Below are 17,243 nucleotides of genomic sequence, written 5' to 3' on the forward strand. Positions count from 1 at the left end.
AATTTCTCTAAGGCTATAAATACAGCAATAAGGAATAGCTCAGTAGGCAGTACAGTTGAAGAGGAATGGACATCTCTAAAAAGGACAATCACAGAAGTTGGAAAGAAAAACATAGGTACAACGAAAGACAAAAAGAAGTGCAAAAATGTTCAGGGATATTGAACAATACAGAAATAAAAGTCGCTGAGGACTGAAATAAATAGGAAGTGCAGCGAAGTTAAGATGAAATAGATGCATGAAAAATATGAAGAAATAGAAAAAAGAGTGATTGTGAGAAGGACTGACTCAGCATATGAGGAAGTCATAACAACCTTTAGTGACATTAAAACCAAGGGTGGTAACATGAAGCAGGCAACAGGCATTCCATTCTTAAGTGTAGAAGAGAGAAGGGATAAGTGGAAAGAGTACATTGAAGGCCTCTGAGGTGAAGATCTGTCTGATGTTATAGAAGAAGAAACAATAGTCGATGTAGGGGATTTAGGAAATCCACTATTAGAATCAGAATGTAAGACAGCTTTGGAGGACATAAGATCAATTGAGGCGGAATGGACAGATAACATTCCATTACAAGTTCTAAAATCTCTGGGGGAAGTGGCAACAAAACGACAATTCATATTGGTGTGTAGAATGTATGAGTCTGTCGACATATCATCTAACTTTCAGAAAAGTATCATCCACACAGTTACAAAGACTGCAAGAGATGACAAGTACGAAAATTATAGCTCAATCAGCTCAACAGGTCAAGAAGACAAGTTTTGTCAATAACAATATGCAGACGAATGGAAAAGAAAAGTGAGGATGTGTCAGGTCATGATCAGTTTGGCTTCAGGAAACGAAAAACGCCAAATAGGCAATTCTGAAGTTGCGGTTGATAATGGAAGCAAGAGTAAAGAAAATTTAAGACACGTTCATAGGATTTGTCGACCTGGAAAAGCGTTAGACAACGTAAAATAGTACAAGATGTTCGAAATTCTGAAGAAATAGTAAACAAGGTAATGAGTTGTAGCAGAAATAAGAACAGCCAGAAACTTAACATCAGGGGGAGAAAGGTAATATACAATATGTACAAGAGCCAAGAGTGAATAACAAGAGTGGACGACCAAGATCAAAGTGCTCGGATTACAAAGGGCGTAACACAAGGATGTAGTCTTTGTCTACCACTGTTCAGTCTACACATCGAAAAAGCAATCATGAAAATAAAAGAAAGGTTCAGGAGTGGAATTAAAATTCCAGGTCAAAGGATAGATTAGCTGATGACATTGCTATCCCGAGTGAAAGTGAAGAAGAATTACATAATATGCTGAATGGAATGAACAACCTTATGAGCACAGAACATGGATTGAGAGTAAATCGAAGAAAGGCGAAGGTAATGAGTTGTAGCACAAATAAGAACAGCCAGAAACTTAACATCAGGATGATGGCCACGAAGTACATGCCGTTAATGAGTTCTGCTACCTAGGGAGCAAAATAACAAATCACTGGCGGAGCATGGAGAACATCAAAAGCAGAGTAGCACTGGCAAGAAGTGTGTTCCTGGTCAAGAGAAGTCTACTAGGATCAAACGTACGCCTTAATCTGAGGAAGTAGTTTGTGATAAAGTACGTTTGGAGCACAGCATTGTATAGTAGTGAAACATGGACAGTGGGAAAACCGGAACAGAGGAGAATCGAAGCATTTAAGATTTGGTTCTACAGGCGAACGCTGAAAATTAGATGGACTCGCAGTGTAAGGAATGAGGAGGTTCTGCGCAGAATCTGGTAGGAAGGGAATATGTGGACAACACTGGCAAGGAGAAAGAACAAGACGATAGGATAGCTTTTAAGACATCAGGGAATGAAGTCCATGGTACTAGAAGGAACTGTAGATGGCAAAAACTGTATGAAGAGGTTGAGACAGGAGTGGAATTCTGGCGGGCAGCGTCGTACCAGTGAGAACACTGATGACTTCCCCCCCCCCCCCACTCCCCAAAGAAAAGGAATAAAAAACAAATTTTCTGTCTTTACATCCCTGCATTTATTCAGAAAGACACACCTTTTATCCAATGAACCTCTGTGTGTTATTAACGCTGTAGCATTATTGTTCTAATGTATTGTCCTGGAAACGTGAAATAAATAAATAAATAAAACAACCCCTGACAGTGCAGTTTAATAGGAGGGTGAGCCGTGATATGACAATGTGCTTTCACATCATATTGTCTAGAGCAAGGTTCATACTTGAAAGAGGTGCATTACTCTTAAATACTTGAGGAGACCGATTAGATCTTTGCGAAACATATCAAAAATGTATCCTATAACTGTCTAAAAAAACTTTACACACGTATTAGTTTTCAGGCACACAAACATGTAATAAGCAATAACACAACACTCTTCTTCGATACTGTGGCATGCACACGTGACGTCGTCAGCGGTCTAGTATTGCTTGTAATCTGACCTGCGTTCATCTCTGGCGATTGCTGGGAAACCTGCGAACGCCTGGCCGCGAGAGGGTGCGCATAAGCTGCGGAAAACACAGATATTGGGACGCGCTTGGCTGGCTATGGGGACGTGCCTTGCTGTCAGCCTTGGCCAGCTGAAGGTTTACATTTACCGAGGTCGTATGGGTGCTGAACAGAGATGGTGGACTGACCCATACAGTTTTACTGGCACCATCAGTCTGTTTGCAGTTTAAATGTCAGCTACTCGACCGTTCAAAGAAGCGAGCCTGTTTATAGAACTATTCCGTGCCCATATTGTGGGCCATAGGGTGAGTTCTCTTTATGACTGTGTAGTAATTTCACCCTTAAGCTTCGTGTGAACCACAGCATCCTGGTTCCTTTGAGGCCTACCTGGTACTTGTGTCGTTCCTGTAAACCGTCATTGTGAGTCTAAAGTGCAAATGTGTGATTTATATGCTTCGCTGTATCTGACTAGTTTTCTGGACACGCATTCACGAATTATGGCGAACGTGTATTAAATTTTACATCGTGTTATCTACTCACCACGTTACTGAGCAAAGTGCTGTGTGCAGAAAATATACTCTCTCTCACATCATTCTGTAGCTTACCTGCAATGATTCTTTTAATGTCATACTTGCCAACCTTCGTTAAAGTGTCTTGTACGTTGTTAAAGTATTGTTCAAGGTATTTACTGTTCAAGTTAACCGTAAACTATCTGCCTCACATGCTATGTAGTGCTTTTTGTTTTATGATATTAGTGTTCACTCGATGATTACCAGCCCTTTCCCCATTCATGACTTGATGGTTTTGGCATTTCATTTGAATAGTGTTCAATACTTAATGCTCATCCTATTGGCTTTATTAGGGGGCCTCCTGTATTTTATTAGAATACTGTTTAACGCAGTGCTTGTCAAACATAAGTATGCTTTGAATTTGTTTTTATCTAGAACCTTGTTTAAATCTGACTGTATATTCGTGATACAGGACAAATTTGCCACAATTTAGTAAATTATTTATCATTGATCTCACTATATGCTTTGGCCGATCCGGTGACATTCATCTGATGATTCATTTGCTATTTTCTGAACTAGCCGCCTGTGTGATAACAACCTTGCCATACGTTAGTTACCGTAGCCACCCTCCAGGCTTAGCTGATTTGGTTTGTATATTTTTTCAGTTGTTGCCACTGTTTATTTTGTTGTAACATCTGAAATGAAGCGGTTGACTTGCTTGGGTGTTTTACGTCGGTTGTACCTAATTTAATGCAGCTCATTTTTTTCTAAATCACGTGACACTTTCTGTAGGAGGGATTTCGTATAATTTTAGCCTGATGCTCTGCTCAGCCACTGCGCTGTGACGATCTCTGTATTTAAGTTTAAGAGCCTCCAAGATAGTTACTAATTTCTGTAAATCCAGAAGAACCTTCACTGACTACAAGTTTGTTAGTCCGCCACTGACTATTAATCGTGTTACCCATGCATTTGTTGTAAATAACATTAATGCTACTTGCAGTGTATTTCTGTCCACTTGCGTTTCGTCGGTGTTACCAGCAAACTGGTCTTATGACTTGGAAGACGTATTCCGTCATGAACATTATATGTAACATTTCATTAATGGAAATGGATTTTCCACGGTAGACTTCATTGGGCCTTAAGGTATTTCAGCAGATGGTAATTATCTTCACTTTCTTTCAGCTACCTGTTAACAGACAATGCCATAAGGTGATTAACAATTTGGTGACAACTGATTAGAATTTGAATTATTTGATTGTTTCATTTTGGCCTTGCTTCAGGGGAGTGTGACTTTTGTTGCTTTTATCAACATCTTACTGTCGTTCACTTCAAGGATTAAACATAACAGCACTTTTTCTCATTGTAAAAGGTTTAATACTTTTGTAAACGAATAACTGCGATTGCACTTTATTTTGTGATCCCAACACCTTTACATGCTCAGATAACCTACTTCTTGCTTCAGAAACCATAGTCCTCCAGCTAAATCACTGAGAAATATCGGGGATAAGAGGGTCCAGAATGTCTTGTATGTTGGGGATAAGCCGGTTTATTGAATAAGACAACGTTGTGCAGACAGTATTCTCGTTAAAGAGCAAGCTAATATCTGTATTGTAAGAGTGAGCAGATGCATCAGTTATCGTAACCTACAATATACGCACACCACCCTCACACAAGTTTACAACAAGGTTTCACAGCGATTACAAAGTTTTCATTTTTGTTGCACAAGAGGAAGTGATGTACTGACTGTAGAACTCGGCGCATCTATTCTTTTGCACTGAAAATAATTTTTAGAGAAGTTGCATACACATCTGGTAAAAAATTATTTGTGTTAACAGCTGTCGCTAAATCACTCACCAATTCATATGAGAACTCACAAAGAGTAATCAAGACATACAGCGAGGCAACTGTCATGTAAGTATTAACACTGATGAATAAGAATGAAATTATCCTTTTCCTTTACTGGTGTGACTAATTCCTCACAGTAGCAGCCACTTGACGTTCAGATAATGCTGTTTAACGTCAGTTACTGGTTAAACAAAATACTTGTAAATTTGCCAGTACGGGAATGATGTTGGGTCTTGACTTCCATCCGATGGCAGTATTAGAATGTCTTCGATATGGTCACATTGATGTAATATTGTCTCTGGATGACACATGTTTAAATACAGATCTTTATCAGTCAAAATGGGTGATCATCACAACAGGGACTTCCTAGGAACAGATAAGTTATTTAACATGAGACAGGGCACTCATCTACAGAAACACATTTTTAAAAACCTATTTTCCTCCTGATATGCAATCTTTCACACTCTACATTGTCAACAACGCTAGAGCCTTAAGTCTATGAATTTTTCGACAGAATGAGAGGAACTGTCGGAGATGGCGCCAATATCTGTTCACTCATTATAAGGAATCATTACTCAGTGTTACGACTTTAGTTGTGCATTGGTGCAAGTGGAAAGCTATGAAGCAGTTTTGCCAGATGTAGGCACACAAGTCCGGTCCTGCTTATCTTCATACGTCCTGCTACATTCAAGAAATTATAAATGAACAAACAAAAAAGATTGGTATGTGTTTTCTATAAGGCTCTATGAATACTATAAGCGCATAGTCGTCACCAGGTCCGAGTGGACTAAACATACTCAATATAAAAGCCTTCTAGAAGCTGACTGCTGCTGGAATGATACCAGACACCAGGAGAAGGAGGTAAGTGGTTAGCTGGTTCCTCATAATATGATTGTGGGACTATCTGCCAGTGGGAACACTAATCTAATTCCGTCGCGGGTAACAAAAACTCATATATTTATTGAAAACACTGTATTCAGCCAAAATAGCGACTATTACAGGAAAATTTACAAGACAGTGGTGGAACAAGCAACAAGACATTCAGCAAAGGTAGTGACAGTCCACAACCTGAGAAAGTGATGTCACAGTGCATTCATATTCGAGGACATTGTAGCAGAAAACCGTACTCAGTTAAATAAATATCTTCGTTTTGGCTGTCATATGACAGCAGTTGTCCCTTCATTTTAACCAGGCAGGACGATATGAATGTAAAAAATATATACCAGGTACTTGTAGGAACTGATATTACCTCCAAAAACAAAGGTAACATATGTTGTTACTGCTAGTATCACAAGTAGTGTGGCTTTCAAGTTCTACATCTACATCTACATCCATACTCCACAAGCCACCTGACGTTGTGTGGCGGAGGGTACTTGGAGTACCTCTATCGGTTCTCCCTTCTACCCCAGTCTCATATTGTTCGTGGAAAGAAAGATTGTCGGTATGCCTCTGTGTGGGCTCTAATCTCCGTGATTTTATCCTCATAGTCTATTCGCGAGACGTGCGTAGGAGGAAGCAATATACTGCTTGACTCCTCGGTGAAGGTATGTTCTCGAAACTTCAACAAAAGCCCATACCGAGCTACTGAGCGTCTCTCCTGGAAAGTCTTCCACTGCAGTTTATCTATCATCTCCGTTACACTTTAGTGATTACTAAATGATCCTGTAACGAAGCTCACTGCTCTCCGTTGGATCTTCTCTATCTCTTCTATCAACCCTACCTGGTACGTGTACCACACTGGTGAGCAATATTCAAGCAGTGGGCGAACAAGTGTACTGTAACCTGCTTCCCTTGTTTTCAGAATGCATTTCCTTAAGATTCTTCCAATGAATCTCAGTCTGGCATCTACTTTACCGACGATTTTAAATTACTCCAAGTGCCTACTCCCAGATAATTTATGCAATTAACTTCTTCCAGTTGCTGACCTGCTATATTGTAGCTAAATGATAAAGGATCTTCCTTTCTATGTATCCGGAGCACTTTGCACTTGTCTACATTGAGATTCAAAGCCATTCCCTGCATCATGCGTCAATTCGTTGCAGATCCTCCTGCATTTCAGTACAATTTTCGATTGTTACAACTTCTAGACATACACACACCACCATCCGCAAAATGCCTCACTGAACTGCCGATGTCATCCACAAGGTCATTTATGTATAATGTGAATAACAACGGTCCTACGAAACTCCCCTGCGGCACACCTGAAAACACTCTTACGTCGGGAGACCTCTCCATTGAGAATGACATGTTGTGTGCTGTTATCTAGGAACTCTTCAATCCAATCACACAATTGGTCTGGTAGTCCATATGCTCTTACTTTGTTCATTAAACGACTGTGGGGAACTGTATCGAACGCCTTGCGGAAGTCAAGAAACATGGCATCTACGTGGGAACCCGTGTCTATGGCCCTCTGAGTCTCATGGACGAATAGCGCGAGCTGGGTTTCACACGATCGTCTTTTTCGAAACCCATACTGGTTCCTACAGAGTAGATACTAGTCTCCAGAAAAGTCATTATACTCGAACATAATACCTGGTCCAAAATTCTGCAACTGATCGACGTTAGAGATATAGGTCTACAGTTCTGAACATCTGTTCGACGTCCCTTCTTGAAAACGGGGATGACCTGTGCCGTTTTCCAATCATTTCGAACGCTATGCTCTTCTAGACACCTACGTTACACCGCTGCAAGAAGGTGAGCAAGTACCTTCGCGTACACGTAAAATCGAACTGGTATCCCATCAGGTCCAGCGTCCTATCCTATTTTGAGTGATTTTAATTGTTTCTCTATCCCTCTGTCGTCTATTACAGTATCTACCATTTAGTCATCTGTGCGACAATCTAGAGAGGGGACTACAGTGCAGTCTTCCTCTGTGAAACAGCTTTGGAAAAAAGACATTTAGTATTTCGGCGTTTAGTCTATCATCCTCTGTTTCAGTACCATTTTGGTCACAGAGTGTCTGGACATTTTGTTTTGAACCACCTAAGGCTTTTACATAAGACCAAAATTTCTTATGATTTTCTGCCAAGTCAGTACATAGAACTTCACTATCGAATTCACTGAACGCTTCTCGCATAGCCCTCCTCACACTGCATTTTGCTTCGCGTACTTTTTGTTTGTCTGCAACGCTTTGGCTCAGTTTACGCTTGCTGTGAAGTTCCCTTTGCTTCCGCAGCAGTTGGCACATACTCATCTAATGCGTATTGTAAGATGGTTTTGAACTTTGTCCACTGATCCTCAACACTATCTGTACTTGAGACAAAACTTTTGTGTTGGGCCGTCAAGTACTCTGAAATCTGATTTTTGTCACTTTTGCTACACAGAAAAATCTTCCTACCTTTTTTTAACATTTCTATTTACGGCTGAAATCATCGATGCAGTAATCGCATTATGATCGCTGATTCCCTTTTCTGCGTTAACTGTTTAAAATAGTTCGGGTCTGTTTGTCACCAGAAGGTCTAATATGTCGAGTCTCTCTTTAACTGCTCAAGGTAGTTTTCATATAATGCACTTAAAAAATTTCACTGGATTCTTTGTCCCTGCCACTATAACACGGTCGGGAAATCTACTCGAAATACTTTCCAGATTTTCCTTCAGGTGCTCTGCCACAATAGCTGCTAAGCCAGGAGGTCTATAGAGACATCCAATTACCATGTTTGAGCCTGTTTTAACAGTGACCTTTACCCAACTTATTTCACGTTTCGGATTTCCGTCAATTTTCTAAGATACTATTGTACTTTTTATCGCTATAAACACGCCTCCCCCTTCACTGTACAGCCTGTCTCTGCGGTATACATTCCAATCTGAGTTTAGAATTTCATTACTGTTTACAACTGGTTTCAGCCAACTTTCTGTCCCTAGTACTATGTGGGCATTGTGACCGTTTATTAATGAGGGCAGTTCTGGGACCTTTCTATAGACGCTCCTGCAGTTTACTATTAACACATTAATATTGTTATTCCCTGTTGCGTTTTGCCTACTACTACCTAGTCGCGTCTCAGGAGGCGTCTTGTCGGGCCTAGGGAGGGAATTCTCTAACCCAAAAAACCCACATGTGTACTCCAATAGCCGCGCGGGATTAGCGCTGCAGTCATGGACTGTGCGGCTGGTCCGGGCGGAGGTTCGAGTCCTCCCTCGGGCATTTGTGTGTGTGTTTCTCATTAGGATAATTTAGGTCAAGTAGCGTATAAGCTTAGGGACTGATGACCTTAGCAGTTAAATCTCATAAGATTTCACACCCATTTGAACGTTTCTTTTTTTTTTTTGGACTCCTCACGCACTACCCTTCTAGCCGATTCCTGCCTATAGTGCACGCCTGACCTTTTCAGGAGGACCCTACATTTCTCCACCCGATTGCGTAAGTCGAGAAATTTGCACCCCAGATCTCCGCAGAAACTGGGGGCTCATCCATCGACTGACTGACTTAATTCTGAACTCTTACCAAAGTTTGTGGAATTTCTTCTGAAAACAGCAACGGCCCAAAGTTATGGCTTGGAGAGCAAATTTCATAATATTAAATGATTGCTGACTGTACCGTATTTCACAATCAAATGACTACGGCGCATAAAATGGCACACACAAATAATAATAACCAAAATAAATGCTTCCGTATATAAGAAAACACACAACATTGTGAATCTACAAGGGAAAGACAAGTTTATAAATGGAAGATGATTAAAGTTTAACTGCGTATTTCAGAGAAATAAAAGTCAACTTACACTATTCCACACAGCAAGTCTTTCATGCCTAATATTTAAAACGAAAGTAACTCTACACGAACCGCACTATATTCAAATGCACGCACTTTATGTCTGACTACTAATAACAGTTCCTGTCGCAAATAATTAAATAACAGTCCAAGAAGGATCTCCTATGACTATTTCATCAAATCCGCAGAATTTGTTACGAAAGACTAATCACGCAAACCTAAAAAGAGAAGCATAATGGCAAGAGAGTAAAACACAAAAAAGAGCAAAAGAGAGCGGTGCCCTTGTTTCACCGCTATTAATACTAATTGCGCATTATGATCTTTGTATAGTTATCGATATATCATCCAGAAGTGCCTGGTATAGCTACATTACTTTGGAAAAAATCTCATGTAAAAACCTGTGACGTTGTAACAACATACTGATACAGTTGCATATTGGTACACTACCTTTTAAGCAGAACTACTGTAAGTATTGTCTATATGGACTGTCATTCAGTTTTCTCGTTTTACCAGTCGTCGTAACTGTCGTCTGCTTCACATCTGCTGTGCAGCGGGCTATGTTAATTTAAGTATTAACTGCATTTTTCTTACTTGTCACTTCTTCTTCTGTGTTTTTTTGCTTTTAGGAAGCTTTAATTTTCCAGTACTAGTAATAGTGTTCCATAGATTTCGTGTTTGTTTTGAGTACAGTCAGAGAGAGTTCCTTTAGTCTGCTGTAGTGCCAGTAGTGCTAGCGTTGGTTTTGAATACAGTCCAGAGACAGGTAGTGCTTATTCTCATTGTTTTCAAGAAGTAGTATCTAGTAACCACAGTTTAGTCACGTATCAGCCGCCTTTAGTGAATTAGCAGTCTAGTTAAAAGTTGTTTAACTCTGTAAAGTATATAGATTTCTTAGGATGGATAGGATGTACGACTGGTGTGTACGGATGCAAGAGGAGCTGGCCACTGTTCGCGAACAGCTGAACGTAGTGATCGCCGCGGTCAGCCGTCTTCAGGCTGCTGCCTCGGAGTGTAACGGCAGTGGGGAGACTGGTGCGTCGCATGGTAAACCCCAGGTGTTACATACTTCACCCACGGTCCCTGCTGTCGAGACATCTTCGCTGGTACCGGGAGCGGTTGAGCCACCCTCTCCCCAAGGGCACTGGCGGGTTCAGCGACGTTCGCGGTGCACAAGGCGGAGGATCAATGTAAAGGCTGGCCGTGTGGCATCGCCCGCTCTGCCTGTGAGTGGACATGTGGCCGCTCCTTCAGCGAGGTCCGAGCAGGCACACGGGGGGAGGGGTTTATTAGTGATTGGGAGCTCCAACGGTAGGCGGGTGACGGAGCCCATTAGGGAGATAGCGGAAAGAATGCCTGTGTTCACTCTGTCTGCTGTCATCTGGATGTGGAGGAGGCCATGTCGGAGGCGATAGAGAGCACTGGGTGCACCTGACTGCAAATTGTTGCTGACGTCGCCACCAATGACTCCCGCCGTCTGGGTTCAGAGGTCATCCTCAGTTCCTACAGGCGACTGGACGAGTTGGTGAAGGCGGAAAGCCTCGCTCGCGGGGTGGAATCTGAGCTAACTACTTGTAGTATCGTTCCCAGAACCGATCGCGGTCCTCTGGTTTGTAGCCGAGTGGAAGGCTTAAACCAGAGGCCGCCATTGATTTTCATTTTAATATAAAAAGTTCACAACACGTAATTGCCTTCAATATTAATTGAAATTAAAATACATAAAAAAACGTTAAATTGGCGAACGTGACAGAAATGCGAAAGAATACATAATAAATGAAATTTTATTGAGTATATGATTGTTGCAATTTCTTGTTGGTATTTGTATGTGTTTTCTGTTTCACGTATGAATCACATAACTAATGTCTGCAATTGAGAAACATCAAGAGAGGGAACTAAGAAAAGGAAAATAGCTAACGCAGTAATGCGATAAGAAATTGCAACGATAAGGTAAGGAAAAACAGTTTAAAGTCAAATCTTCTACTTCGTGTTAGCTTTTAAATGGGCCTGAACTACCTTCCTGTGTAAATTTATAAAACTATTTCGTGTGAGTTTTAGTTATTCACGTATGAAATAACGCGCCAAAAGATGGCGGAATTTATTAGTCGATTTGCGTAATGGATAAGCATGGGTAGATTGTTTAGCTTTGTTGGTGATTATTAAATTTGAAATGTTGTACAGAAACACACCGTACAACACTTACACGAACGAGGGTTAGTCGTCGTGTGACATGCGGGTGGCAAATGCTTTGAAGAACTTCTTGTTAGAAAAGAGCATGCTCAAGCATCGTCAATTTCAGACGTACATGCCAGGCAACAAATAAGGCGAAGATGCGCTGTTGGCGTCTGAATGTATACAGAAATGCAAAACATATGGTTCCAGACCCCCAAGACAGAGGAAGAAAAGTATACTCACTTAAACCTTACATCAGTCAACAAGGTACTCTACGCAAGTGCTTTGAGAAATATACTAATAAGACAAGATGCTGGGATGACCCCATTTCAGTAAAAGATGTTCCACGAATATTAAAGACAAATTTACCTTTATATTTAAAAGAAATCGTATGCTCCTGAAAAGACATTGAGCAGGTCATACCTCTCGTTGACTCGACAGACTTGTTACATGAGGACACAAAGCCGTAGACTAAAGACAGCGGGCATGCGAATAGTAAGGACAAAGCGTACCATAATGACAGTGATGACGGGGACCAGAACCGAAACCGAAACAATAACGGTAACGGAAACTGGAATGGAAATAACTGAATGTACGCCAGCAGTGTTATATATAGAACCATGCACAGGAACGTAACAACTGGTAGCACTTCGGAACGACAGCCACAAACATGGTCAAACGACGGACAAGCGAATTGGCAATCGAATATTGCACTACAAAACATTGAGCAACCGCCTTCGACGCAGAATATCAACCTAAACCAAAATTTTCAGAATAACAGTAATAATTCTGTGAAGTGGTGGGTAGAAAATTAACCACTGTGGCTAACTGAAGTGACTGAAAGTAATCAACCTTGAAACAGCCGGGCAACAGAATAATTTCGATCACATCGAGCCCTCGGATATTGGTCGTGAATACTGTAGGGATCAATACGGAAAACAGATCAATCTGATATGCTACAATAACGGTATTCATATACTTGATGAATTGTTCTCTGAGAAAAATTCCCGAACAGAGGGAAACAATACAGTGTTACAAGCTGCATTTGAAGGTGAAGTAGGTAAAGTATCTTCAGTGCTAATAACTGACACCAATGCATCGGCGACCGGTATTTTCTATAATTTGTTTAAAGAAGTATGTGAGGACGATATATCTGCCACATTACCAGCCCACATCTATACAGGTTGGTCCATTGAGCGTGACAGGGCCAAAAATATCACTAAATAAGCGTCAAACGAAAAAACTACAAAGAACGAAACTCGTCTAGCCTTAAGGGGGAAACCAGATGGCGCTATGATAGGCCCGCTAGATGGCGCTACGACAGGTCAAACGGATATCAACTGCGTTTTTTAAAATAGGAACCAACATTTTTATTACAAATACGTGTAGTACGTAAGAAAACATGAATGTTTTAGTTGGACCACTTTTTTCACTTTGTGATAGAGGGCACTGTAATAGTCACAAACATATGGCTCACAAATTTAGACGAACAATTGGGTAACATGTAAGTTTTTTAAATTAAAATACAGAACATAGGTACGCTGGAACATTTTATTTCGGTTGTTCCAATGTGATACATGTATCTTTGTGAAATTTTCATTTCTGAGAACGCTTGCTGTTACAGTGTGATTACCTGTAAATACCACATCAATTCAATAAATGCTCAAAATGATGTCGGTCAAGCTCAATGTATTTGGGAATACGTGTAACGACATTCCTCTCAACACCGAGTAGTTTGCTATCCGTAATGTTCGCACATGCATTGACTGACGCATGTTGTCAGGCGTTGTCGGTGGATCACGATAGAAAATATCCTTCAACTTTCCCCACAGAAAGAAATCCGGGGACGTCAGATCCGGTGAACGTGCTTCGACGACCAATCCATCTGTCATGAAATACGCTATTCAATACCGCTTCAACCGCACGCGAGTTATGTGCAGGACATCCATCATGTTGGAAGTACATCGCCATTCTGTCATGCAGTGAAACATCTTGTAGTAACATTGGTAGAACATTACGTAGGAAATCTGCATACTTTGCACCATTTAGATTGCTATCGACAAAATAGAGGCCAATTATCCTTCCACCTACAATGCTGCACCATACATTAACCCACCAAGGTCGCTGACGTTCCGCTTGTCGCATCCATCGTGGATTTTCCGTTTCCCATTAGTACATATTATGCAGATTTACGTTACCGCTGATGGTGAATGACGCTTCGTCGCTGAATAGAACGCGTGCAAAAAATCTGTTATCGTCCCGTAATTTATCTTGTGCCCAGTGGCAGAACTGTACACGATGCTCAGAGTCGTCGCCATGGAATTCCTGGTGCATTGAAATATGGTACGGGTGCGATCGTTGTTGATGTAGGCTTCACGACACCGACGTTTTTGAGATTCCCGATTCTCGAGAAATTTGTCTGCTACCGATGTGCGGCTTAGCCGCGACAGCAGCAAAAACACCTACTTGGGCATCATCATTTGTCGCAGGTCGTGGTTGAGGTTTCACATGTGGCTGAACACTTCCTGATTCCTTAAATAACGTAACTATCCGGCGAAAGGTCAGAACATTTGGACGATGTCGTCCAAGATACCGAGCAGCATACATACATAGCACATGCCCCTTGGGCATTTTGATCACAATAGCCATTCATCAACACGATATCGACCTTTTCCGCAATTGGTAAACGGTCCTTTTTAACACGGGTAATGTATCACGAAGCAAATATCGTCCGCACTGGCGGAATATTACGTGGAACCACGAACTTATAAGTGTGTGACTATTACAGCGCCATCTATCAGAAAGCAAAAAAAGTGGTCCCACTAAAACATCTATATTTGTTTACGTACTACACAAATGTGTAATAAAAATGGGGGTTCCTATCCTTAAAAAAACGCAGTTGTTATACGTTTGACCTATGGCAGCGCCATCTAGCGGGCCAGCCATAGCGCCATCTGGTTTCCTCCTTCAAGCTAGAGGAGTTTCGTTCTTCGTAGTTTATTCGTTTGATGCTTATTTCGTGAGATATTAGGCCCGGTTACTATCAATGGACCACCGTGTATAGTTATTGATGCGTTACGTACCAAGTGGAAGAATATTAATTGGCAGATTCAGCTCGAAATATTGACAGGAAATGGAACATTTTGCTTCACGTTCCTTGTGGTTGAATATTTGTCAGCCGACTGCATTATAGTTGTAGGATTCCTGCAAGAGAAGGACTCAAAAATCGACTTCTGGGCAGGAAACTGGTATATTACAGTTGATGAAAAAAATATAATTCTGGATTTCCTCAAAATAACAGCTCGCCATTGCAAATTCTGCTAGTGAGTGAAAGTAAAGTTAGTAGGTATTGAGCCTCCACTGACAGATGATAACTGATTTTCTTTAGATAATGTAACACTTACGTTAATGTTGGAAACAATAAGTAAATCTTGAGACAATATTGCCGGGCAGAATTTTAGATTCGAATTGCTTAAGTGAGCAGCAGAGAAATGAGCAATGCAATCTCTTGTATAGATATCCACAAGTCTTTGCAGAAATACCAGGTATAGTAAAAGGATATATACATCACATGCAAGTTAAACCTCACGAAACGCATTGTCACACAAGCTGCTCAATTTCCTGGACCAAGAGAGAGGTCGTAAGCAAAGAAAGCAGGGAAATTCTACATTGGGAATAGCAGAAACATCCTTACCCTCCATATAGTAGTCTTATATTACCTGCAGCCAAGTTAAGAGGTATATTACGCTTAGTGCTGCATGCACGAGCGATTAGTAAGATTATAATATCTGTTAGATCAAGGCCAGAAAACCTGGAACAAATACAGAAATTTTATGGTCTGTAATAACTATCTTCAACAGGTTTGCAAAATTCCAACTGTAAGGTTTTGCTGTTTGAGGAGTCAAGAATATATAGAACAAATACAGAACTAAACACATACGAAAATAATGAATGGATTAAACGCCTTCCACGAATGATTAGAACAGAAATTACACGGGAGGAAAAATTAAAATGTGCTGAAGCTTCGTTGGCTCACCAAACACAACATAAAAAGTATAAATACGGCAAAACTTTGAGGGACGTACAGAGTTACTGAATTGGGGACAGTGTATTCCTAAAAGCTTATTTTAAACTCTCCTTTCCGAAAAAGAACAAGAAGTGGCAGCTGAAGTACACTGGTTTACCCAAAACTGTGAAACACCCACATAAAATCCTCAAGAAATTTATTTCATAAATACATTTTTATTGTATATATGTGTAAATATGTCATTTCTCTTTTCATGTACATAGTACAGATAGATGTGAGAAGAAAAGTCTCAAAGCACTTGTGTGGAAATTGTAAAGAGAAGCTGAAATACATTTAAAGGACACAAAAAATTCCTAATCCAAATCTCCGTTTTACTTGTAAAGCTGAAACCTGTCTTATAAAGGCATCTTACGTAATGAATTGTGAATAGTGGTGTTGTTTTCTAGACAGAATTCGTAGATGTGTGTTAGTGTTAGTATTATCCATTTATACTTTTGGCTCCAAAGTATGTGATTAGGTATAAATAACTTTGCACCATTGATGTCAGAAGATCCTGCCCCACAAGCCCATGATAATAATCAAGTACATTAATACTTAACAACGTATTCTCAGTAGGGTGATGCCCTGTGTCAATGCAATAGCCAGCAGGCTTAGTTTAGATGATAGATGAAACACAAAGCTTCAGTATTAGCGTATTTGTTTCATAGTGTAGTATGTAATTGCAAATGAGTAACAAAACGAATGCCAAAGTCTGTGCCATTAAAGAATTCCAGAGAAAGCCGTGATAACAGAACTTTGTGAGCAAATAAACAAAATTGTGCAACGGAACTAGTTTGTGAGACCCGAGAACATACTAGTGTTGCGAAGTGCATAATAACTTTTTTTTCCTGCATCTACATCTACATCTACATGACTACTCTGCAATTCACATTTAAATGCCAGGCAGAGGGTTCGTCGAACCACAATCATACTATCTCTCTACCATTCCACTCCCGAACAGCGCGCGGGAAAAACGAACACCTAAACCTTTCTGTTCGAGCTTTGATTTCTCTTATTTTATTTTGATGATCATTCCTGCCTATGTAGGTTGGGCTCAACAAAATATTTTCGCATTCGGAAGAGAAAGTTGGTGACTGAAATTTCGTAAGTAGATCTCGCCGCGACGAAATACGTCTTTGCTTTAATGACTACCATCCCAATTCGCGTATCATATCTGCCACACTCTCTCCCCTACTACGTGATAATACAAAACGAGCTGCCCTTTTTTGCACCCTTTCGATGTCTTCCGTCAATCCCACCTGGTAAGGATCCCACACCGCGCAGCAATATTCTAACAGAGGACGAACGAGTGTAGTGTAAGCTGTCTCTTTAGTGGACTTGTTGCATCTTCTAAGTGTCCTGCCAATGAAACGCAACCTTTGGCTCGCTTTCACCACAATATTATCTATGTGGTTTTTCCAACTGAAGTTGTACGTAATTTTAACACCCAGTTACTTAGTTGAATTGACAGCCTTGAGAATTGTACTATTTATCGAGTAATCGAATTCCAAC

Source organism: Schistocerca piceifrons, chromosome 5 (genome assembly GCF_021461385.2).
Source record: "Schistocerca piceifrons isolate TAMUIC-IGC-003096 chromosome 5, iqSchPice1.1, whole genome shotgun sequence".
Classification (NCBI taxonomy): domain Eukaryota; kingdom Metazoa; phylum Arthropoda; class Insecta; order Orthoptera; family Acrididae; genus Schistocerca; species Schistocerca piceifrons.